Below are 27,231 nucleotides of genomic sequence, written 5' to 3' on the forward strand. Positions count from 1 at the left end.
GAGATGTAAGACTGGAGACCCCAGGTGAGGCTTCTCACAGCTCTTTCTCACAACTGGACTGTTTCCCAGCAGTCTGATGAAAGGTCACACCAGCTGACTTCAAATATAGGCACCTAGACACTTGGGATGGTGAAAAGAGGTTGCAGAAGAAAATTACAAAGATGGATTCTTGCTGGCTGTTTAGGGCAGTCAGAGCCTGTCAGAGCCCTGATAGTGTTCAACTGAATAACCACTCTTAGAGTGTAATTTGAGGGGTATGAAAACTTGGAAGGGCTATGCCCAGCATCTGAAGAGTTGTATATCCAGTGCAGATGAAGCAGCAGTCTTGGGGGACAGAAACAGAAAGCCACTCAAAAAATCAAACCTGGATTTCATTTACCCTGGGCCCCAAATACCAAACTACTGCACTTGTAACTCTTCAGTCCTGCACTCGGTAACACAATCAAGAATGATTCCCTATCTCTGTACATAAATAGTACTTTGTACCACATGTGCCTGAGAGAAGCATTTTCTCCCACAGGCACATTTTATTCCTCTTTTTTGCTTATGAATGTAACACTTTGTACATAATCTTCAAAGCTTCTCAAAAACTTCAACTCTAAAAAAATCACAGTACAGTATTATTCCCATTCCACCAATTAGGAAGCTGAACAGGAAAGTCACGGATTCTATATTTGCATGCATCTGAAAAATAACCCTGATCCTGGTCTTTTGATTAAATTCTAAATCACTTCAGAATCTATATAGATCAAACTTCTCAAAAGTGTGAAAAGAAAAAATATAGCATGAAATTCCTAATCATTGTCAGTTATGTCACAGAACATCATCAGGGAACTTCCACTTCCAGTGCTAGTTTTAATAAAACTGCAATTAGATAATTAGTTTCATTAAAAATGTGTTTAACATTATCTTTAAAACTTTTTAGAGGAATTAGGAAGTCATTGATATAGCCCCAAGCAGGATTCAAATTACTGCATGTACATATTTTCAGTTATTCTGCAAGCAGAATGCTATCCTGGACAGCCTTCAATGTCTTTCTGGTCCTTACTATAGCACTGAATATCGGCACGGTGCATTTCATTGCGTTTTAGCTTTTCTTCCATCATGGCAAGCTATTAGTCTTTGCTAACACCAGATTCAGTGATAGCTAGGGCATAATGTTGTTTTGCAATGAATTAAGGTGCACATAACATTCATATAAGGATTTTCCTACTAGTTCTTTGACATGATTGCAGCTTTTCTCCAAATGAGACTTGTAAACCACTGATATTCATACAGAATCAATAGCTTGTAAAATAGGTACATCTCTCAAATATTTATTACAGTATAAAAATATTGTCTCTTTGCAAAGGCTTAGTATATAAAATTGAGGACGAAATCATATTCTCTTCTCTCCTAAAATATTTCACCTTGGCAGAAGTGTCTTGAACAGATAACGGATGTTAAACAGGGAATTAATCTCTAATTCCAGAAAAACAGTGTTAGAGCAAAATTAAATATAGTATTGGGCAAAAAAATTGTCAAATATCACAACAAAAAGCTGCAAAGAAGTTTAAAATTATTCTTTGTATTGAAGATTATAGTTGTTAAAAGGTATTTTCAGGATTTAATGATTTAGTGATTCAGCCAGCACACTAGGTTGGACTTCAAGACATTATGATTACTTGCTTTGGGAAGGAAAAATAGTCTTCGTAGTGGGACAAATGAAGAAAAATGAAAAAGAAATCACTACGCAGAATTGTGAGACTTATCAAAACTAAAAACACTAAGTACATGAAAAGAAATAAGGAGGAAAGAGGTAAGGAAGATGAAAAGTTTTGAATATATATATATGAAGCTTTTGAATATATATACTCTCACTTGATTCATATTGAGAGAAATTACCATATTTGATTTCATAAAATCATTCAATCATAAAATGTTTTGGGTTGGAAGGGACTTTAAAGCTCATCTGGTTTCAACCACCTGCCATGGGCAGGAACACCTTCCACGAGACCAGGCTGCTCAAAGCCCCATCCAAACTTGGCCTTGAACACTGCCAGGGATGAGGCAGCCACAACTGTAAAGAATTAATAGTAAAGAATTTCTTCCTAATGTCTAATTTAAATCTATTCTTGTTCTGTTTAAAACCATTACCCCTTATCATATTCCTACCTGCCCTTGTAAAAAGTCCCTCTCCAGATTTCTTGTAGATCCCTTTTAGGTACTGGAAGCTGCTCTAAGGTCTCCATGGAACCTTCTCTTCTTTAGGCTGAAACAGCACAACTCTCTGAGTGTCACCATAGCAGAGTGCCATCAGGGCATCTTCATGGCCTCATCTGGACTTGCTCCCACAGATCCGCATCCCTCTTGTGTTGTTGCCCCCAGAGCTGAATGCAGTACTCCAGGTGGAATCTCACCAGAGTGGAGTAGAGGGGGAGAATGCCCTCCCTTAAACTGCTGGTCATGCTCCTTTTAATGCAACCCAGCATACAGGCATGTTGCCGGGTCACACTGACCATCTCATCAGCCAGCCTCCGAAGTCCTTCTCCCAAGGGCTGCTCTCAATCCATTCTCCACACAGCCTGTATTTGTGCTTAGGATTGCCCTGACTCAGGTGCAGCACTTTGCACTTGGCTTTTTTGAACTCCATGAGGTTTGCACTTCTCCAGCTTGCCCAAGTCCCTCTGGATCCCATCCGTCCCCTCCAGTGTGTGGACCACATCACACAGCTTGGTGTTGTCGGCAAACCTGCTGAGGGTGCATCAATCCCACTGTTCATGTCACCAACAAAGATCTTGAACAATGCTGGTTCCACCAATGACCCATGACGAACACCACTCATAACTGGTCTCCACTTGGACATCAAGCCATTGACCACAACTCTGTATGTGACAATCAGCCAATTCCTTATCCACCAAGTGGTCCATCAGTAAAATTTATGCCTCTCCAATTTAGACAATTTATTTAAATTATATTTTAAAAGATCAACAGAAAGAAAAAGATGCTGATATTTTTACTTATTTTTTCTACAGTGCAAGAATTAGTTACAAATGCAGAAATTTAGTTATAAAAGTAATTAATACTAAATTTTTGGTGGTAGCATTTTTTAAATGTTTGCCCTATTTTACCAGTAATCTTTTCTGTTTAAAGTACTTTTTTTTCACTCTTAAAATTAGCTCTAGCCAGTCCTACTCCAAACTTGTTATGGAAGTTCCAGTTGAAATAAAAAAATGTCAAATAAAATGAGCTTTTAAACTCCCAGAGTATGAAGAAAGAATACTTTCACCACCTGTAGATACCTTGCAATGCAAAAAATTTCTAAGAAAGGTATTTAGTGATCTTTACTCGAAGTAAGGTACAATTCAGTGCACTCGTATGTACTGTAAAATGCTCACACACTTGGCAGATATTGCATAAGATTTCCTAAGCTAATCGAGTTTCCAGTTATTGATAGCTAGGGTAATTTTATCATTACATTGGTTTAACTTACTGTGTGTCAAAAAATGTTGCTGGTTATTCCTAGAGTTCTTTAACTCAAAAAAAGATAGCTCAAAAAGATAGTATAGCAAACAAGATTATTAGCAAATTTTTTAATATTACAAATATGTCACACTTGTTTGCAGGACACCTGAAAAGAGCCCAATGAAAGGACAAGTTTTTGTGCCTAAAAGACACAAAACCACTACTGTGACTTTATTCTTTCTCTAAACTTATTCTGAAGTGACAAATGTGGATGAAAATGAAGCCTACATTCTTACCTTCTAGTCCTCTTTCCAAGATAATTTATATTTTCTTTATATACAGTTCTAAAACGGTGTTTCTCCCAATGGGCAAAACACTGCTAGCTTCCATTTAACTTTTTTATTCATCTAATACTTACTTACTCTACATCTTCATATCCATTGCATAAAGCATATTTGTATCATTAAATGTATTGAACACAGCAGCTTTACAAATATTCAATGAAAAGATTAAAAACTCTATGAGAATTATAACAGGGCTTTTTAAAATTTTTTTAAACATCTGTAACAGATTATGTGCAGAAAGCCTCTCACCAGATAACCCAGAAGAGGCCCTGTGGTGTTTCCACACCCAGTCAATTAAAGGATTACTACTATTAAAAATAAGTCTCTCTTTGGGACTACAGATTTAAGTGTATTATCTGAAATTGGTAGGGATCATCTTCGCTTGTAAAATGCCAATAGGTTTACTGACATCAAGTTTTGAGCTAGGCATCTTTGAGACCAACACAAAAAATTTGAGAGGCTTCTATATAATAAGAAGATCTTATACCAGTTTCTATTAGTGCAGGAATGTAGCTCCTATATTTTTATTCACTTTTGATAGATAGGACCAGTTATCAGCAAATCCCTTCTATTTTCTCTTCAATGACTAAGAACTGTGTCCAAACTGCAAAACGTATCTCATTTGTGGTATCTAAGACAATTGATCTTAAAGAGAAGAATTTGTTGGGCTATCAAAACTATGTATGCACACCTCAAAATACTTCTTTTTTTCCTCAGTTTTAATTTTACATAAATCTGGTAGTGACATTAATTAAATGCCGACAAAGTGTCCACTGGTTTTATATTATGGAATCCCATAAATGCTTTGGTAGATAGAAGCCAATGGGTTGACATAAAATAAATCAGGCATATCAAGAATAGGAAAATACTGCATGTATTACACAGTGTGTATTAAGGCTTGCATAGTTATTATCATCACTGAAAACTGTAAAAGGGCAGAAAATAATTGAATATATTAGGCCAAACTTTTATATAGAAAAAATGTAAAAAAAAAGAACAGAGATACATGCATACAAGTACTTCAGGTCCAGCCTCTGACCTTAGTGACATTAACCTAATCCACAATAATTCTTTTGTATTCAGTCTGATTACTGTGGCTCACAGATGGGCCAACCACAAACCAAAATTGCTAGGAAAGATGGTGCAATGCCTGAATACAGTCACCTCTGGATTAAGAGCTGGTTTAGGGCTCTTGTAAACTTAATTTACTTAAGCAGTATTGCAAAAGGTAACAAATATGGTTGGCATTTGGCCTTTAACTGTCTACCATTCATTATTTCCTCACAAAGGTCAGAACTGAGGCTTTATCATAGAATCATAGAATCATTTTATACCTAAAAACAGCTTCAAGCAAAATATCTGGGGGAAAAGAGCTCCAGAGACTAATACTGCAAGCTTTATCTGAATGAGTCCTGCACTGCCCCTTGATTTCACTAACTTGAGCAGAGACACTCTGCAATAGGTTGTCCTAAAGCTACTGCCATGGTATTAAGAAGGTAAGAGAAACTCAAAACAAAGCAACATATACTAAAATAAATAGATACACTTTGGCCAATGAAATCATACTTCAAGTCATTATTCATGCAACGTATCTCTCTGTTAAACAAAAACAGTAGTTGACAGGATCAAAAGTAGCTGTGGTCTGGAAGTGCCTGTATGTTGAAAAGAAAAAAAAAAAAAAAAAGACCAGATGGATGCAGCAAGTACTTAAGCAGCTTACTTTACAGCAATACTACATTTTCTTATTTGACCAACAAATACTGGATTAGCTATGAGTCCTGCCATGGCAGGTGGCACCTGTGGTTTTGACTGTCATAGGAATCATATTTAAATATACCTAAAAAGCTTGAATAAAATAAAGAAGCCAAATACAAAGACTGAGACATATTTAGAGACACCCTTGAAATACTATTACCAATACAGAACTACAAAAATGTGATATATGTATGTTTAACACTATTAAGAAGTAGAATGATGTGATCAGAAGGGTGCTGATTTTATATGCACAGATTAAAAATATATCTCAGTGTTTATTATCATACTTACATTCCTTGTATAATATATTTTTTCTTCCTAAATCCCATGACAGAGTCTTATAATAACAAAATCTCCTACTTTTATGAAAAGGACAATTTTGAAAGTTTTCCACCTACAAATCAAACTCATTTACAAAATTTACGAATCTGCACAGGCAAAGTTCAGCAGTTGAGAAAGCACCTACAATACCATACTATTACCTTCATCTAATCTAGGCTAAGCTCTAAGCAAATGTCTCAGTTTTGCTCAGCAACCTCTTTTGTGCAGTGAGAGCAACAAGGCAGATCATGATGACAAATATACTAATCTTGCCAAAGCCACCTGAAACACTTGAAACACCACTCAACCTTGTTTACTAATTACTTTTCTATGAAGTTACATATATACAATCTCTTATTCTTGGTTAATCGATTTGTTTACAAGAACCTGAAAATTCATCTGTAAAAAAAAAAAAAAGAAGAAATTAAAAAGAACCCAACCAGGCTTCATCTAAAATCAACCAAGAATCAGTCTGTTAGTGGAAAATAGTCTTGAGTTAAGCAATACAAAAGCTACCTCTGCTCCATCTCATGAAACTCATTATCCCATGCACACTAATGTAATCTCTGGGACGAAATGAAGTTTAGTACATATGGTCACTGCTGGCTTTTAGACATCAGGTAAGATGCCTCAGAGTAAGAAACACATTTCCCACAGCTTTGCCTCAAGCATTTTTAGAAACAGGGTGGAATGCAACTTCCTATTTAGAAAGAAACTATGTGTCTATAACCTTGTGTTTAAATGACTTACAAGTATGGTTTCTACTGCTTTTATCCAATTTTTTTCATATTCCTGGAAAAAAAATTAATCTAAAATTATTTCTAACTTCTCTACTTCATCCCCTGCAAAGTACAGTACCCACTTTATCCGAAGAATTAGCTTACCATTAGATCTGTGGCAAAGTCCCTCACAGATGGTCTTTCTTTATCTTTTCAATGCCTTAATTGGATTTTTATTTTGAAGTACTAAAACTTAATAAAGGTCCATTTTACAAGATATCCCTCTTGGATTTATTATATTGTCTACAAATGTAGTCTTCAATCCCAAATATTCTTTAAGGAATGTTCCTTTAAATATGATAAATTTATACCTAAACACTTCCTAATGAAGTTTTGCACAGTCACAGGATACAATAAAAACTTTGCAGATTTCAAAGACTGCATTGGTTAATGATTACAGACAAAGAATGCCTGTGTTTATAGAAATGTTTATAGAAAGCCTTTATCCCACCATTTTTTATTGTCATGTTTTCCTTACTTTCTACTTTTTGTACAAGCCTACACTAATTCTTGGTCCAATACTTACCTGTGTATTTTAATTTCAGATTACTTTCCCCCAGGCCTTTTCACAACTACAAGTTCCCAGAAATCACTGACAGATAGTGCTATTATACATTTGTAAATTAAACACATTAAAATTTGCTGACTTTGAAATTCTACTTTTTCTTTCCCTCAGCCACAGCAGTGATTAACCATGATATTCTAAACTTAGCTTCTATTATTATCTTGTCTAGGCTAAACAGAAATCTTAACTAAATTACTTAAGAGATGTTCAATACCATTCACTCTTCAAAATTAAATCAAAAGTGAAAGCCAAGATTTACTGCATCTGGAAAACAGTTTCTTGGATCATGCTATCATTGATTAAAGAGAAATAAGAACTTACAAAGTTGCCATTGCCCTCTTTTGGAAATTTACTTGTACCAGTTCAGTACATTACTATTTTGTGGTAGGTTATAGTTCATTTGCTTCTAATAAAGATACCACTGTTTTCTGTAATAATGTAATCTCCATGATCCATAAGAGGCTTTGCCCATGTGTTATGGTTTTAATTCAGACACGCAGCCTCTCTCTTACTCCCCGTCTTCCTTCCCCAACTGTTCCCGGAGGGATGGGGAGGAGAATCGAAAGAATGTAATTTCCATGGGTTGAGATAAGAACAGTCTAGTAACTAAAGTATAACACAAACCCGTTGCTGCTACCACTAATAATAATAATGATAGGGAGAATAACAAGGGAAGAGAATAAAACCACTTGCCACCCACCGACTGATACCCAGCCCAAATGAGCAGTGATCTAGGCCTTTTGGGTAACTGCCCCCAGTTTTACATTAGGCATGACATGCTGTGGTATGGTATACCTCTTTGGTTAGTTTGGGTCAGGTGTCCTGTCTCTGCTTCCTCCTGGCTTCCCCTCCTCCCTGGCAGAGCATGAAAGTCCTTGGTCAGACTAAATATTGCTAAGCAGCAACTAAAAACATCGGTGTTATCAGCGCTGTTCCCAGGCCAAAAGTAAAAAACACAGCACTGCACCAGCTCCTAAGAAGGAGAAAAATGACTGCTACTGCTGAACCCAGGACACCATGGTTGCTTTCTCCCAGCTTGGAACAAAGATAATAAATCTTTCACAGCTATCTAAGGCTATAAACAACTTCTTCCCAGAAGTCTCCCGTATTATCACTTCCAAAGCTGTGTAGCATACTAAATACTAATAGGATTAAGTTGGTATCAACTGTAACATGAACTAATGAACACATAATGAAGTAGCTCAAAGCCACTGTGATCCATAAGTAGATAACTGTAATTACGTTTCTTTTCCACTTGCTCATCATCCAAATATTTTGCCTCTTACAAAATTGTGCGATTTCACAGGCAGGCAGAAACTGGAGCAAAGGACGTAGAAAATTGTGAAAATAGCAAATTATGTAAAAACAATATAAGCTGCTTATACTGTGTGGGAAATACCATTAGTTGGCTATCTTTGAGAAATCTGTAGAGGGACTTTTTACAAGGGCCTGTAGTGACAGAACAAGGGGTAATGGCTTTAAGCTGAAAGAGGGGAGATTTAGATTAGATCTTATGAAAAAATTCTTCCCTGTGAGGGTGCTGAGGCCCTGGCACAGGTTGCCCAGAGACACTGTGGCTGCCGCATCCCCAGCAGTGTTCAAGGCCAGGCTGGATGTGGCTTGGAGCAACCTGGTCTAGTGGAAGGTGTCCCTGCCCATGACAGGTGATTGGAACCAGATGAGCTTTAAGGTCCCTTGCAACGCAAAACATTCTATGATTCTATAAGTTATCGTACTTGCAGATATGACCCTAATTCTCATTCTCAGAAGAGATTTATACCAGAATCCACAAAAGGACTTTGGTATCGTTCCATTCAACACTGCAGTGCTTAACTGTGAGTGTCCTGTGACAATGGAAATCAGCACTCTAAGGCAGGCACCCAGGACCTGCAAAAAATGCCTAGGCAAATTGAAGCACCTTACAAAGAGATCATCAAGGACAGAAAGTAAAGTGAAAAACTTAACTCTGCCAGTCATTAGAAAAAAACACTGGAGAAGATAACTTGACAGTTCATATCCGGCTGCATCACTAGTTTACTTGTGTCCGAAATTAAAATCCTCTCAGCATCAAGAAGCTGAGCCAAGTCATAATTCACAGTTACAAAATTCAAAACAAAACACAAAGAGAACAAGGCAAGCACACAGCACATCAGCCTCAAAAGTCACTGTCCTTTGTACTGGCAGACAGAACTCTATCAGGAGATAATGAGACAATTGAACACTGCACTAAAATCTGCAGGGGGTTTCACTGCCAAGCTGTGCGTCAGCATGCTGCTCAGGGGATCACTGAGCAAGGCAAACTTTTTAGCTAACTTGGTATGCAAAAGAATAGATAATATTCTGGGAATTTGGGTGTCTATTGTTTTAAAACTGTGGGTAAGCAGCAGTTTTGAGTATTTTAGAGGAATCTAATGTTAGCCTGAGGTATCTAAATAGCAATGCAGATGCTTATGCTATACTGGCATGCATAAGGTAAAAGACCATAGCCATAGGTGAACAAACTTACATGTTATTCTTTACACACACACACAAACCCAAATACATTCTTGCTATCAGTTTACTATCAAGAAAAGTGCATTAGATGGACCAATATGGATGAGACACTCAGTTATAACATTCTCCTGGTACCCATTGTACTTCAGGTATGTGACTACAGTGTATTTAGTAATAGTCATGTCAATTTTAGTACTGGTTGAATTTAGTCCTAGAGTGTCATTTGGTAGTAGTCAAGAATTGCTGTATGCTTTGTAAAGTATTATGGTAGGCAAGTACTATTATTATATAGTCAAACTGTAGTAGAATTTAAAGATCCCAATTAGGGAGGAACAAAAGGACAATGAAATAGCACTAAGGATTTTTAGTTAACACCATGCATTAAATAGCATAGGGGGAAACTTAAAGATAAGTGTTGTAAACACGTAAAAGTAAAGGCTGTCATTGCAGGTGCCATACAGTCAGCAGTTCAAGAGCATAAGAGATGGTAAGGTGTGGCCTAAAAAGTTAAAGAAAATAATCCCACAGTACAAGAGAGGGAACAATGGAACATCAAATTAAAAAGATACACAAGTTGCAAGTCAGTATTTGTTAAGACTAGAATGAAGATGACTGGAGGTGTCAAGACATGAAATGATAAGGGCCTGAGTGAGAGTTCTGGTCATGTGAATGGAGAACAAAGGCTGAATCAGACTGAGATTGAGTAGGAAGAAGTAAATCTAAGTAAAAGGCAATGCACTGAAGTCTAGCGTGGAATAGCATGTGTGATCGTGTACATCCTGATAGACTGGCATTTAAGGTAACAACATTTTAGACTGGGTTCTTGTTTTGCTGGTACTTTCAGCCTGCTAACTAAATACCTTTGGCAAAGCCAGGCTGAGAATACAAATGATGTGCTGGAAGGAGGCTATGCAGCTGGTTCTGCAGACACAAGGCATTCATCTCCAGGTGCTTCCCAAGAAAGTAATTCGACGTTACAGTCCTGGTACAAACATACCCTTCGTATTTTCCTTTTCTTTCTTGAAGTCCTTCTTGTGCTGCTGACAAAAATACGTTCACCACTATGCTGATGGAGACAGTCCTACATTGCAGTTTTCCTCTCCAAATTCTGACAAACCCATGATTTAAAGTGTGTAGATACTCATCTGATACATCTTGGCACTTCATTCAAGAAAGGATACATCAATATTCTCTCACTTTAGAACCATTTTGTAAAAACTTGTCATAATTTTGGAGTAAAAGAAAGATGTTCTGCCAAAATATTGAATTGCTGTAGCCCTCATAGAGGATCTTGTGTTCTCACCTACTCACCAGTCATTTCCAGTTAAAGGCAAGAAAAGTGGTCTGAAAAGGACTGTACAGCAAGAAATAAACCACTTTATTTATGGTAAGTCTTCTTTCTAATTCTAACACACAAGACTCCTGGCATGATATCCATGAAATCTTTACAATCAATTTAAAGATTAAAGAAAATGATAAATTCTTTTCCTTCAGCAAGTAGTTTTATATTCTATGCAACTAAAAAAGGTTAATCCTTTTATTAAAAAAAAAATAAAATATTAGTAGAAAACAATTAGCCTTCATTTAATTTTTAAAAGTCTATTCTATCTCTTTATCTGACTAGAAAGTAGTGTACAATTCAAAAAGTACCTTAATTTGCCTCACTCTTAAAATGACTCAATGTTGTCCCTTTGATTAAGTGTTTCACAAGAACGTGTTGAAAATTGAAAGAATTAAAACCTTGAGGTTAAAAAAAGAACCCACTGCAAAGATTGTATGCTCATTATAGAGTACACTATTCTGAAAGAAGTCATCTTTGGCATTTTTTCTAAACAAAACCATCACATCTGTAAAATTTGATTGAGGTTGAATGAATCAGGGTCAACTTTTCACCATACTCCCCTGCATTAAGAAACATGAAGGTGAGTACATATTCCCTTTGCATCTTTACTAAATATGGTCCTATACTCAAGTTTTGAGATGACTTTCACATATAACATCATTACAGAAACTATGCAACCATTATATTGAGTAGTGTGATCATTTGCTGACCTTTGAAAGATTGGGGGGATTAAGTTTGGTAATCATAAAGCATACTGTTAATGAGAAATTAGAGGCTGTGAAATTTATAAGAAGATGATAAACTCCAAACGCTTACTCACCAGCTGCACCAGCTGGACAGTAGCAGAGAGATACATTTTTAAATTAACACACAGGTTGCAGCACATTCTACATCAAGAATCTCTGGAACAGTTGCACAATCCAGTTATACAGTAACAATCACAAGAAAATATAAATAGAAGAAATATATAAAATCACTTCAGCAGAAACTGACTGGCACTTTGATTTTGTTTTGTTTAAATGCTTCCTTCCTGAAATTAATAGCTTTACACTCTCCACATATGAAAACATAATGCACAAAAATTAAAGGAAAAAGGCACACCTTCATTAAACTAGTCAAGATTATTTTATTCCAATTTATCTAACTTTTTTAAATCTGAATTTTACTCATTCCTCAAAATTTTGAACAAAGATAAACCTGAAATTTCAAACTGCCACTGTGACAGTGGGAATTTGAAAGTTGCAGCATAAACCAGAGCTACCAGCAGTAGCTACCACCAGTAAACTGCATTGTTGTTATACTGGCAGACTAAGATATTTTTTGTCATTATGACACACAGTAGAGTTAACATCACGTTGAACACACAGAATTCCCAGTACTTTCATCAAATCACTAAAGAGACAGACTCCCAAGGACTGCAACATTTTCAGTAGCTGCCTCTTACAGGAACAAGTGTATAAACTGAGAAAGTGGCTCTGGTACAATTCAGATACACTGTATGAGAACAGCTTTTAATTTAATCTGCAGACAATTACTGGTAAAGCTGCTTTGTGTGTTGGGTTTAATTCCTGGGCTGTGAAGTCATGAAATGGTGCTCAGCAGAGCAGAAAGGTGAACAGCATCCTGTTAAGTGAAAGCAAAGAGGCCATTTTACGTATGGCTCTATAAGCTGGCTAAAGCAGGAGCCTGTGTCTCAAACAAAGAACACTGCTTCACAGCCACATTCCCACCCAACCAGCCGAAATCACAAGCTGTAAAGTAACTCAACACAAACAATGGTTAAGCCTCTGACTTGTGGCTTGGAGCAAATTTTTTGTCAGATTCTATCTGTGGACATAATTAGTTGCTTACCAGAGAATTTCCTGGCACAGCTGATAGCCTAACACTTTTACAAATGACATGTATTTCTACCCACTGGGAAAGCAGTTCCAAAATAGTTTATTGTCAGAAGCCATTAAATTAACAATATAAATAATTGAAGAGAAAGTGTTGCTTGAAGGTATCAAGAACCCACTGGATACCTGCCGTTTACGGGATGCTTACAAGGGAGTTAACTTCCAAAACGCAAAAAGAGGAAGTAGAACTGTTAACTATTTACATGTACGTAACATGTCATTTATCAAGATTGCTCTAAGCACTGAATTTGCATCATGATGTGGTGGCACTGAGCCATGCTTGGTACCTAGAAAACCCTAGTGACTTTTCTTAGCTTACAGAGATAGGAAAAGGGGCGCATTCATTGCAAAAAGTATGTTTGGAACAAAGCACAAGTCAAGCAGTGATTTTTAATTTTAGGCTTGTGTGCATGTAAAACCTGAGAATGTGGCAAAACATACTGTTACATTTCAAGAACATTACTGATCAAAGTTTTGGGCAGCACACGGACAGGCCAGAGAGGAGTTTTACCACCAATGCAGTGGGCCCTACACCATTCAGAGGGACAGAATAGCAGATCTGTGCTGCTCTCATTTTTATGATAGTGAGCGTGCTGAGACAAAGGTTCCATAGAAGTCACCTAAAAATCTACCAAAGCTTGTGAAATAAGACCACAGCAGTAACTCCAAATCAGTGTCAGAGCCTGCATTTGTCTTTAAAATCGTGTACTTCATAATCACACATGTAAACCACTATAAAACTGCACAGCTGTTATGATTACTAAATAGGGCATCTATTTGTGATGCTAGCCATAACCATGTGATACAGTAAAATTTAGTAACCATATTAGCAGCAGATAAATGCATTCAAATGAAAAGGGGGAAAAAAACTGTAAATACTAAAGAGAGTAAACCAAGAAAGAAAACAAGATATAAACAGATTTCAAGCATAAAATGTATAAATAATCATTATGGCAAAACACAAATGATTTTATTATGATTCATATTTTTAATTTTCTGTAACAAAAATATTTGGGATAATACCTTTCTAGTGAAATGTTTTAAAATAATCCCAGATTAAGTATTTTTCAGTAAATATTACTAATCAGAAATATGTGTGACAATATTCAAGATATGACTAATTCTCTTTTACTGACACTAAATCACTAAATCTCATAGTAATGATACTACTAAGTGTCAGACTTGGAAAATTTGCTGCCTTAAAAGGACTGCATCTGGCAGCAGATTCAGATGGAAAGGCCAACTACAAACTCCTGATTTCACAAACCCAATGAAAAAGCTGCTATTCATATTTCTTCAGATAAAATCAAGTATTAAACAGTTGTACATGCAAACACAGACACTTCAGCATAACAAAATTTCATACAAAATGCTTACATTCAAAAACCATTAAAAGCAATAGAAAATTTCCCTCTAATCATTAGAGCAGAAAGACTTGACCATTCCCAGAGGGAAAAAAAAAAATTCTTATTATCACAGACTACAGTCTTTCAAGATAAAAAAGGGATGGTGGTGAGGGACTCTTCATTAGGGATTGTAATGATAGGACAAGGGGTAATGGGTTAAAACTTAAATAGCAGAGGTTTAGACTGGATATAAGGAAGAAATTCTTTACTGCTAGGGTGGTGAGGTACTGGAATGGGTTGTCCAGGGAGGTTGTAAATGCTCCATCCCTGGCAATGTTCAAGACCAGGTTGGATGAAGCCTTGGGTAATATGGTTTAGTGTGAGGTGTCTCTGCCCATGGCAGGGGGATTGGAACTAGATGATCTTAAGGTCCTTTCCAATTCTAACTATTCTATGATTCTATGAAAATATAAAAATTAAAACAAAAATAAGGCTTTAATTAACTTTTTAAAATACAAATTGTCAATTTTGTATCAAATTATCAAAAAAGCAAAAGTAAGGTTATTAATTTTCAAACCATATTTGAATGAGTAGAATTGGAGATGAGAAAGTATCTTCAGCAGTTTGGAATTCAGCATCCATACAACACACAAGCCATACTAAAAGCAATGATTACATTTTACTTTTTTAAGAGTAGAGATCAGTTGGAATAAAAATGCTAGATTACCCAGATAAAGATTTAATCATAAGATTTAATGAAATTAATTATCTTCATTAAAACATTTAATTTAGAAAAACTATTTCCTATTCATAGGACAAATGATTTGCATATAATATAATATAGTGTATAAATTACATAATTGAGTTCCAGTTTTTCTTTTTTTCATAGGCTTCAACAGAATGCTTAAATATTACTATAAATATTAATAGATTTACAGAGAATAGTCTAAATAACTGAAAAATATTATACAACTATTATATAGTTTAGGAATCCCCTCAGTCAGATGATAACACAATCTGATTCTATTGTTTTACTCCTAGTTTGAATGCCTACACTTTCAAAGATTAAGAGCTGCCTAAAGAACAACCTGAATGCAGTTACATGAAGCTTAATTCTTCAAATACTAGTAGGTTGGATTTTCAGAACAAATTGAGTGACTTAGAAACAAAAATCTCCACCATTAACGAGGTAAGTTTCATCGGAAGGGTAGAAAATTTCTATACAATTTCATACAATTCTACTATTTCATAAAACTTAGACATAAAATTAAATTCTAATCTCCTGTCTCTGTGTAAAACACAAAGATCTCATAGTATTTCAGTTTATCAGTCTCAAAACAGACTATACCATCAAGACAGTGATGCTGGACAACTTTCTAAGTACTATAATTTTTTCCCAGTAAAAACAGCATGCATGTACACACCCACAAGCCTAGGGGTGGTCTGCATCAAAAAGAAAAGGAACAGAAGAAATTAATGACTATAACATTAGAGCACAAAAATGAGAAAAGGAAATGAAGAGAGAAAATAATTATTCAGCACTGGAGAAATTAATATACAATGCTATAGTGCCAATTACAGATAGATTTCAGCATTGCTGTGCAGTGTTTGAAAACAAAGTAACTAGCCAGTATTCAGGTGGACAGAGGCCAAAATTAAGACATACTGCTAGTAAGCAGTTAGCATAAACAGTACTCACAGAAACAACTAGATTAAAACCAAAAAGATTTAGCGTCTGTTGTTTACAAAAAGAACAAGTTCGTAGTTTTTCAAAATTGAAATCAACATTTCAAGTATTTAGATACTGTTCTGAAACTGAGCACAATAACCAGATTGCAAAGTCGCAAATTACTTCATCAGAGAATAAACAACAGGGTTAGTCAAGCTGCCAATCCTTTTCCCTAAAGCAGGAATATGTCATGTAAAGCAACACTCTCCCTATAAGCTTTCATTTATCTCATGCAAGGTTCTGTTTGTCATTTTCCATTTTGTTATCTGGCTTCGTGCAGTATCCCACACAAGCTGAAGCAACAGCAGAAGAATGAATGTCAAAGTAGAATTGACCAACTTAAATTTCACCTTATTTTCCATAAATAATAGAATCATAAAATAGTTAGGATTGGAAAGGACCTTAAGATCGTCAAGTTCCAATCCCCTGCCATGGGCAGGGACATCTCACATTAAACCATGCTACCCAAGGCTCTGTCCAGCCTGGCCTTGAACACTGCCAGGAATGGAGCATTCACAACTTCTCTGGGCAACCTGTTCCAGTGCCTCACCACCCTAACAGTAAAGAATTTCCTCCTTATATCCTATCTAAACTTCCCCTGATTAAGTTTTAACCCATTACCCCTTGTCCTGTCACTACAATCCCTAATGAAGAGTCACTTCCCAGCATCCTTATAGGCCCCCTTCATATACTGGAAGGCTGCTATGAGGTGTTCATGCAGACTTCTGTTCTTCGGGCTGAACAGCCCCAACTTTCTCAGCCTGTCTTCATACGGGAGGTGAAAGTGCATCTTAACAGAATAGCCCCATTTTAGGTTCACATCTCAACATTTCACACTATCCATAAGCTCTAAAACAGTGGAAACTGATGGCCTTGCCCAGAAATGGACAAATACTACAAAGCAGAGGAGAGAGCATGTACTAACAATGACAGGCGTGGGGGAAGGCAGTAAGAATGGAGAAAGCTGAAGCAAAAGCTAAATGAGGAAGCAAACAGTGAACTCCCTTCCTATGCCTTAGCAGACCAACAGAATTCTCCATCCTGGACTTCATCTTCTTAATGCAAATTAAAGTGGAAACTCCAAAAACCCCTGTGGTTTGGTTTTATTGGTTTTTTTTGGGGGGGCAGGTTTTTTTGTTGTTGTTTCTATGGTTGCTTGTTTGGGTTTTGTTTGGTTGTTTTGTGAGTTTCTTTTTTTTCTTTTCTTTTTTCTTGGCTTGGTTTCTGTTTGCTGGGGGTTTTTTTCCCCAGCTGGTAAAGCACTGCTAGTTGGGCATGATCCTTTCCTTGTGTTTCCTAACAAACGTCACAATATCATTTCCCTGCAAAAGCTGTATATTTGCTCCTGAACACACACAAAAACAGAGCTGCTCTAAACCAGAAAACCTCTAAGCGGCTTACCCCTCAAAAAATGCCAGCTTGGGAAGCAGAATATCTGATCTCAGATGGAGAGGAGGTGTGGCAGGGTAGAAAATGTGTGAGATGACACTTCAAAATGATACTGGGCAAAACTACAGATGGTTATGAACAAAGGATGATAAAAGGTGGCATTCTGAGACACCTAAAGGTTTTACAATTCATTTAAACTCTTAGGAAATGTTTATCCTTGCAACTTTTCACAAGTCAGAAGCCAAACAAGGCATCTTGCCTTTTAAAAGCAAGGCTAAGTACTATCCACAAAATTAAGATTAAAGAAGCAAAGTATGAAATTACATAGATTCATAGATATACATTTTTATTAAGGTTCAGAATAAAGTAAGTATGTTCTATAACACCAAGGGAACAAACTAGTGCTTTTAGAAATAGCAGAAATATGCAGGTAGGATTTAAACATGCTAGAAGTTCTAGAACCGGGTGATACAATAATATTGATCTCTAGCAGTAGGATATCCATTTGTTTTCAAGATACAAGAATAAAGAATCCTATTACAGAAACAATCTCATCTTCCAAAAGAAGAACATAATTGACATTTTCACATGACAAAGGACAAACCAGCTACTGTCTGTTGTTTGTATCTTCAAATGAACATTTGAGAAGTCACTTATGGAAATTCAAGAAGAAAAATTCACTCCAAAGGTAACTTGTATTAGGTTTGATGTGGTATACAACAAAATCACTGTAATTGAGAATAGACTCTGCAATTTTCATTCATTCAAGAAGCATTTCCAAGTTAAGTTAATTTGAAAAAGTGACTGAAAATTGCCTGAGACATTGATAGTAGTATGAATGAAGTTTTTACCCTGGTGGAGAGACCAGGGTAGTATAAATTGTAGTACAAATCTTTGGAATTGTGAAATAAACAGGATCTCAGCAAGCTAATTTCTCTGAAGTTCATTAGTTTACAAGGCAATTTATCTGCCAAAGAGAACATGAGAGGAAATGCTTGAGGCAGTTCATAATGTTTTAAAATTCCAAACAGGTAATATAAAATACGCCAGAATAGAGGTGAAAGTAAGTTGAATAAATCAACCATAATTATTCATGGCTTCAAACATTATTCATTCACTAATAATTTACATTAGAAGAACATTTTGAATTAGAATCCATAAACCAAAAAATATATTTAAATAAGGGTAACTTTACTTAGTTATTATTGCGCTACTAAAATTACAGTCAAACTGGAGGAGGCAAACTAAGGAGCAAAGAGAAATTCATATCTTGCAATTTTCTCACTAAGGAAAGAAAACCTGCTTCTTCTGAAACAGGATACGAATCATGAACATGTAGTCTGAAATAATGAGAACCAATCACAGTCACCAAATTTTTGAGATCAAGAAAGTAAGTTATGGAAAAAGTACTCTCATCATTCTAGGCTACATTAAGTCTAAAAAGCACAGAAATCATCTTGCTTCTCTGAAGAAGCCAAAGCTCCCAGGAAGAAACCAATTTCTCCATGTTTACTAAGGTTTTGCTCAACCTTCTTACTAGCATTCTGATAATATTGACCACATCTACCATGAGATAAGATCAATAACTCCATTGTCACTTAATGAGCTTCCACCGCATCTGCAAGGAGTTACAGATCTTGAAAGCAGATAAATGGAGCAGAAATCACTGCACAATAATTTTCTATGTATCATAGCTGACATGAAACACCATTTTTGTAAATCTAAGTACTGTTTCACTACACAGATGACTCATGAAATAAGCCATGATTTTAATTGAGGGGGAAAATGCAAGCTTTCATAATTGCCAGTTATGGTATGTTTTACTTTCTTTCATGTGAACATGTCACGAAACAGGAACCACATTATTCTAGTATTAAAAGCCCCCAGCGAATAAGACTGAAAAATAAGAATTCACTTTTGGGGCTTGATAAATTAATTCTAGCAACTTTTTACTTCAAAAAGCTTAATAATGCACTTTGTATCTAAACCTGTTAAGATCCATGTAATGAATACACTCACACACAAAGGCCTGTCAAAGAAAAGGCTTTTAAAACATTAATCAGATTCAATTATCAAAATAATGTTTTCAGAAAATTATAGCCTCAGCTTTGTCTGTTCATCTGAATCATCCAGCAAGTTTACACTGATTAGTAAAACTTGGGTTTATTTGCATTTCAAACAACTAAAAATTAGCTCAAGATGCTATATTTATTTGGATCCTATATATATATTTTAGCATAGCGTTATTTTGGACTTCAGACTACAACTCCTTTTTGAAAATTTTAAACAGGAAGTTGGAAGTTCTGACAGGTGAATTTGCCAAAGGAGGATCTCCATATTAGAAGCATTTTTAAACTTTAGCTGGATGCTTTTGCTAAAGTGATTTGAAGTGAAAATTAATATAGGCATAGGAATAGTCTGGTTTGGGTTGCCAAATTCACAACCTGAAAGCCAAATGAAGATGCCGTTTCCCAATGTTGACTTGCAAATGCAAGAACACAAGTTGCATCAATTCAGTTCAGGTTTTCCATATTTGTCCTCTCACATAACACCACCATTAAAATAACCAGCTGGATCCTGTTGCATGGCTCTACAGAAAAATGTGCATTATGTGCCTGCACTATATTATGGATCTTGATTGTTTCATATCAGATAGGTGTTGGGTTTGCATCTCACAGATACAAATGTACTATAATGGGGTTGGTATAAAAATAATATCCAACTTTCTGAGTTTATCACGTGAATTTCAAAAACAGAGGTAACATAGCACATAAAAAGGTCATTTGCCCTTTGAACAACACATCACAATGCTACTAATTTCTTTGAGCGACACGTCAAAATGCTAGAAATCATAAAATCATAGAATAGTTAGAATTGGAAAGGACCTTAAGATCATCTAGTTCCAATCCCCCTGCCATGGGCAGAGACACCTCACACTAAACCGTATCACCCAAGGCTTCATCCAACCTGGTCTTGAACACTGCCAGGGATGGAGCATTCACAACCTCCCTGGACAACCCATTCTACTACCTCACCACCCTAGCAGTAAAGAATTTCTTCCTTATATCCAGTCTAAACCTCTGCTGTTTAAGTTTCAACCCGTTACCCCTTGTCCTATCACTACAGTCCCTAATGAATAGTCCCTCCCCAGCATCCCTGTAATCAGTATTGCTCATGAAAAAAAAGTAACTTTAAGGAATTATGGCAGTCACAAGATTCCAAACTAGCAGAAATCATATATTAAAACAGCAATACAGTAAAAACAGCCTATACAGATGATATAATACTGGTCCAATAAGCTCAGATTCAAAGATCTGAACTGACTACGCTTTTGGAACAGAGATTCTGGAAGACCAAACTATCTTCCAGCTTGCTGAAGAGACAGCTGTTAGGTTTAGACAGATCCCATATGATCTGCAAAGCATGTTTCATATCAAAGATTGCATTCCTGATTCACAAATTTAAACAAAAGCCAAATAATTCCCTCTTTGCTTAGACAGAGGTCAATATTGACTATCATTCCTGAAATAGCACTATCACAACATAATAACATAATAGGGCTATTATTTGCCTCCAGAAGGTTGTTTGGCTTTTACTGTGAGTGATTTAAATACCTCCAGAATCTTTCTGTCAACTCTGTCTACAGACTATGAAGGTCACAATTTTAGCCATTTCATTTTGATAATATATTAAGCCAACTATGTTACTCTGTAGATCTCAAGAACTTGCTTAAGCACACTCCTGCTCTTTTTTAGAATAAAAAGTCACTAAAAGGCTCAAAATCAATACTTGCAGATTTCTTTTACAATAAGGTTTACTACAGCAGAAGCTACTTACATTAGCTTGAATAATTTTTATTGGAGCCTTAAATATTAGCACTCTTCCATTACATGTTCCAGTCTAATTCATAGGAAGAAAAGCAGTAGGCCTTATTGCTAGAAAGAGCCTACAGTAATAAAGAAAAAAATGTATGAAAACAACCAGTGAATCTCACTGCCTCCACAGCTGTCCTTCACCACTCATTCCCCTCTGCCCCAAGACCTGCTCTGTGACTGTCATCCCTTCTCTTTACTCAAACTGCAAACTTGGAAGAAGCTTAGCTGTCATTATGAAAACAACTCCACTGGATCAACAGCTCAGTATACCCAAAGTACATTGATCTATTTAAATCACTCTTAGTGAACAGCCTTTAATCAGGTCCAGAAAATAAAAATAACGGATGCATTCCATTCCATCCATTCCATTAAAGTTTTCAAGAAAAATACTGATTTTAAGCTGGTTTATCACTAATGTGGCTAATATATTACTACATATTAAAAATAGATGCTTTGGTTTTAAACATTTTATTCTACCCTGAAAAGGCAAAACCCCCCCAAAAAACCCCAAATTATTTGTTTTAGAAACCATAAGAGAAACCAGACTACAATTAAAAGAGAAAAAGAGGGCAAAAATAAAAAGATTCACGGTAACCTTTCATAGTGAAAATGACAACTCTGTTTCAAGTGTACACTGAATAGGCTGGATAAATGTTCGAGTTCCCCTAGCAGTGCTATTAAAACCCAGAAAGCATTTACTTTAGAAATGGTTGTTGATAGCACAGCAGCAATGACAGACCTATATAGAAAATACATGTAAGTAGTTCCTGAAATCTGAGTTATTTATTTTAGGTGTAAACTGAACGACAATTATCACCAAATCTTTTCATAAATCAGTTCGTCACTTATTTTCATTTAACTCCATAATATAAATGCCTGCAAGTCACACGCAAGCGACTACACTTATGCAGTTCTGCCCCCTCCTGGTCTATTCAACATATGCAAGAGACATCACAGTAATTTAAGAGTACAGCAGCAACAAAATCAAGACTGATCATAGGCTAATTTACTGGAGGTTATAGGGCACTCAACTGTCTTACAATCACTTCTCTGGAATCTGATATATCACTCTTTAAGTGTTTATGGCTAGAAAAGAATCTTTCTAAACACAAGAAAAACACAAACGAGGAGAGGTTAGAACAAACAAAAGTTCTTGTGGGCCCCAAAGAACAAAATTCTTCCAATTTGAAATGTAAATATTCTAGTAAAGCCTATAAACAACTAAGCAGGTAGTCATATAGTCATATTTACAGTATGGCCTGGAGTTATGCCAAAGACTGACTTACTCCAAAACTGGAAGCAGAGTCAGAAACTCCACGTCTCACTATCATCTGAACCACACAGGGAAGGATCAGCTGTAACCTCCCCTAAGAACAGTATCTATCCTTGCTTTTAAAGAAAACAGTCTTTGTCTTATCTTTGTCAGGACTTTTGCTAGCATAGGCTACGATGGAAATAGAAGGATCACTTCTTTCATTTCCTGGAAAACTACAGTTTTAGAAAACGCTTTTTGCCATAAAGAGAGGTCAAGGATCTTTTCCAGGCAAATAGCAAAGCTACTGCTCTGAGTGGGAAAATTCATATTTATACATATAGATTCACAAGCTACTCACAAGTTCTACTGCACTCGGATGTAGAACTGAACAATGCTAATCACTTTAGAAGCACTTCACGCTGATGCAATGAAATGTTAGAAAAACTAGAATATCTTAATCAAACATTAGCATATAGTAAGTTTAGAATTAATTCATTTTCAAGATTCAATTAAATTCCAAAGAGATACAATTTTCCCACTCTGGTGTCAGAAGTATCAGTTTCACCGTACCCTATTATAATTTATCATGCCAATTTACAGGGTTCCAGAATCATTCCATGCTAACTAATTAGACACTACCAAATACCTTGCTTTTCTAACTGCTTTATCCAAGCACTTACTGACTGGAACATTCTGAGTATCCTGCTTTTACAGGCTGCTGATCCTACAGATGTATTCAGACTGCTCCAATTTCAATAAAAATACAGCCACAGAAAAGTAGGGGAACATTTTCACCTCTCTTGTAAGTGCACTACTAGGAGAAAACTCAATAATGAAGGGAGTAGTAGCCACCAACTTTAAGACATGCAACCCTTGGTTAAAGAACACACAAACTTTTTGGGGGGGAGCAATCTAATATATCCACTGTTGTAAGTAAGAACTTTGAACCTGTCAGAAACAAAATCCTGAGATCCTAGAGATGCCACTTCTTGGCATTGAATTCAACAAAACATGCTGTTAAAGTCACTGGTGGATCTGAAAAAGGCTGTTAAAAAGTCCCATTGGTAAATTCTGTTCTCTGCCACCATTATGCTTCCTTTCTAAATGCTTTGTGGCATTTACAGCATCCTGCTACAACCTAGTCAGTCAGGTTCAGATACGTCAAATCCTACTCCCCGTACTCACACCTGAACTGACTGGTCCTAACATTTGCTATACATAATTATTATTGTTCCACACATGTAAGGAATCACCACTGCCACGTAAAGCACCAAAGACATACACACATTGTCTAGCAATCTATATCTGAAGTATATAACTGTTACACTCTTGACCAGTGGGGAGTAGTCAGCATAATTATCATGCTAGAGGTTTATTGTTCCATTTTTACGGTGAGTGTTCCTATCTGTACTTGGATTATGTTTATGCTCAAAAGTGTTTAGATACATTGTATAACATATGTATCTCCTCTTATACATGGTATCTAAATATAACCAGTGTGTACATTCACTCCACTGGGAGTCTGAACATTCATTAGTATTCATAATACACTCTGATCATAAGTAATGTTGTGTCATTACTATTATCTATCTTTTAAATGAATAGGTATCATATGATACATGCTTTCTGGTCCACTTCCCCCATTAATATACTTCTTTCTCCTATGGCTGTACTGTTTAAACAATTAGTTATTTCACAGAGTTACTAGTTATTTTACCAGGGAAGCAGCTTATGCCTCTACTGATTTGGCAACTCAGCAATTTTTATATCTCCAACTAAAAACAAAATTGTGAAAAAAAAAGGAAAAAAGGAAGTTTTTTCCTCTTCAGTTAGGAAGATTCTAGTGTATGCACTGATGCAGTAACTCTACACAGGTGATGACAGAGTGTCGTTATCTCTCCCTGGTAGAGCTTAGTTCCACTATTTGGCAGGGTAATTTTCTGCAATACCTCTCAATGCTTCTACCGCTGTACAAACCCTTTTTAGTACACAAGATTTTCTCTTCCTATTAGAGACTTTTCTTCAGCTTTCTTTTATCACTCCCTCTCACCTCTCTGCCCTCTGCAACTCACTACCTGCTCTAGCCAGGGAAGATCTAGAAACCCCTCCTTGATTCAGAGCTTTTCATTGCAAAAGACTCTAACAAAGCACAGCTTTTTCTAACTAAATCCTCAAACTTGATACTGCTTTAATCTTACATGAAGAAAGCCTCTCAGAAAAACACTGTTCCTTCCAGCAGCCTTCTCCTATTAAGCTTCTATAACATCTCTTATCTGCTCATAGATAGTACAACTGTCTGCACTTAATTTACTGGGAAGAACCTAGGCTTTAAGCAGAGATGAGGTCTGAAAGTCAGCAAGGCCTTCCTGTCAATCTTTTGCTAGAAAGAAATATAGCATTTTGAGATCTGAAATTCTTAGCCTGATTTGGATGTGTCTACATTGGTGTTATTCTGCAAGTCAGTGTGATTCTTACCTCCGTTTTTTCCATCTTTAGCACACAGACTACTGATAAATGCTTGTCAGTGATTAATTAATGGACAGGTCTGAACCTGGATTATTTGCACTAAATGCACTGCCTTAAAAATCTACTGCAAATTTCAATCAAAATGAAAAGGGAGAGAAAAAAAGATCCTCTGGGTTTCTGAATCAAAACTCCTCTTTACAATATATGTGACATAGTGATAATGGTGGAAAAAGACTTGAACACTTTCTGAGTGAATGAAAATGAACTTTAAGAGTTTTTATTGCAGTCCTTAAAACAATCTTTCATATGTATATATGGTCTACTTTTCTAATTTTATGCATTTTATAACAAAAAAAGACATAATCACTTTGCCTTTAGGGGTTAACAGAACCCTTGTGACTACTTGTAACCATGGAAATATGAAGAGCTAGTCAGAGCCCAACATCAAACTAACAGAGGTGCTGAGAGACAGAAAATAGATATATGATGAATTTGCTACACATGAAAGCTAGCCGAATCTGTACCAACTGCATTAACAACATAGAAAGCAGTCTACAAAGCCTTTTGAATGCTTAAAAGCATGTAGCATTTACTATGGCTTCCCACTGAAAATAAAGGGAATGCCTTTAAAGGTTTGTTTTTAAACCACTGAGTGCATCTGAGCTAGTTTAAAAGCAAATACAAAATGAGGCAGAAATACTTACTATGTGAATAGGAACAGTAACAATATGCAGGGAAGACTATAAAGGCCCTGTTGAAGAAAGGTTTTCTTAAACTAAGATTATAGTTATGGAGATTATGCAACTAATAGCCAGTGACATCTGAGTTAGCCTGTACCAAGCATCATCTAGAATATTTTCTCATTATCTGGAGAAAGCCTTACATTTAATGGACACAGAAATATTCAAGACAAGCAATCACGCAGCTGATGATTTATTGACCAAAATCTTTGCTTTAAAATAATAAGGCAAGTGCATTTTTAATTGCCTTCTCTGTGACATGCTAAACCCACAGATCATCATTTAACCAACCACACTTACAATCCTTTGGCACAGCCATCCTCAAAAAGAGACACCTTTGGAAAAAAGGAAAACATATATTCCTTGCTGTACTAGGCAACAGCAGAAGAAAAATCTTTTCAGTACTACATTTCAATAAATTACATCTACTTGGAAAATAGAATTATGAATATAAATGGCAAAAAAAATACAACATAAGTGCACAATACTCACATTACACAAGTGTGCAACGACCCAAAAGAGCCAAAATGTGTCAGCATGATCAAGCAGATACTCTCTCACTTTTACAGCATTAGCATCACTGACTAGATAAACTGACTGGAGCTCCCTCTTTGCCCTTTTTCTTTTCTTTAGCAGAATCATAACTACAGAATCAGAACTCTCTTCCAGTCCCCCTTCTGGCTTCAGGAAGGCCAAGCTAACCTCCAAGACAGCAGTATTTCTGAGGCACAGTTAATGAAAATGATAATACCACACTTCCTAAAATTAGCCCAGCACAGACTTGTATATCAGCTTAAAATCATGCAATGAAGGCATATGGATCCACCAGGCTCAACATCCTTCAGGAAAACATGGTTTGCCCTTTTTTTTTCTGTAGGCCCACAGAATTCCATATAGTATCTAAATTATGTCTGTCAGCTTACTTTCCCAGGGACACAAAAAGAATGATACATGAATTCTGCAGACTTTAATGATTAACACAATGTTCTTGTCTTCTTTGTCCATTTGTCTGTTTGTTTTCTATGGAAGCAAAGCACAGACCCTTAGGTCATAAATATACTGCAGATTTCTATCAGCATGCCTGTGCTCACCAGGGTTGTAAATAGTTGAGATATCACTTTGAATACAATTCTACTGGTAGTTGTACTTGCAAAAAAGTATTTATAAAATGCATTAGATAAGATACTGGGAATCCCAGACACTGAGTTATAACTCAACACATTAATAGGATTAATAGTATGCCAAAAACTAAGAGATATTCTCGGCCTGTGTTAGCTGAGTGAAATGCACATTCACCATTTCTCACATGTATGATCTATTTCACCATACTACTATCTGTTTTTCCCATTTACCACAATTTTATTTCAAGTCTTCATGATTTTTTTAATCTAGGATCAGGTTAACACCATGAAAAATAAAGATATTATCAGGACAATGTGTTCTAGCAATTTGTCATCTTACTTGAATCTTCAGTTTCAGAGCTGCCTTGCAAA

The sequence above is a fragment of the Melopsittacus undulatus genome, chromosome 8 (assembly GCF_012275295.1).
Source record: "Melopsittacus undulatus isolate bMelUnd1 chromosome 8, bMelUnd1.mat.Z, whole genome shotgun sequence".
Lineage (NCBI taxonomy): Eukaryota > Metazoa > Chordata > Aves > Psittaciformes > Psittaculidae > Melopsittacus > Melopsittacus undulatus.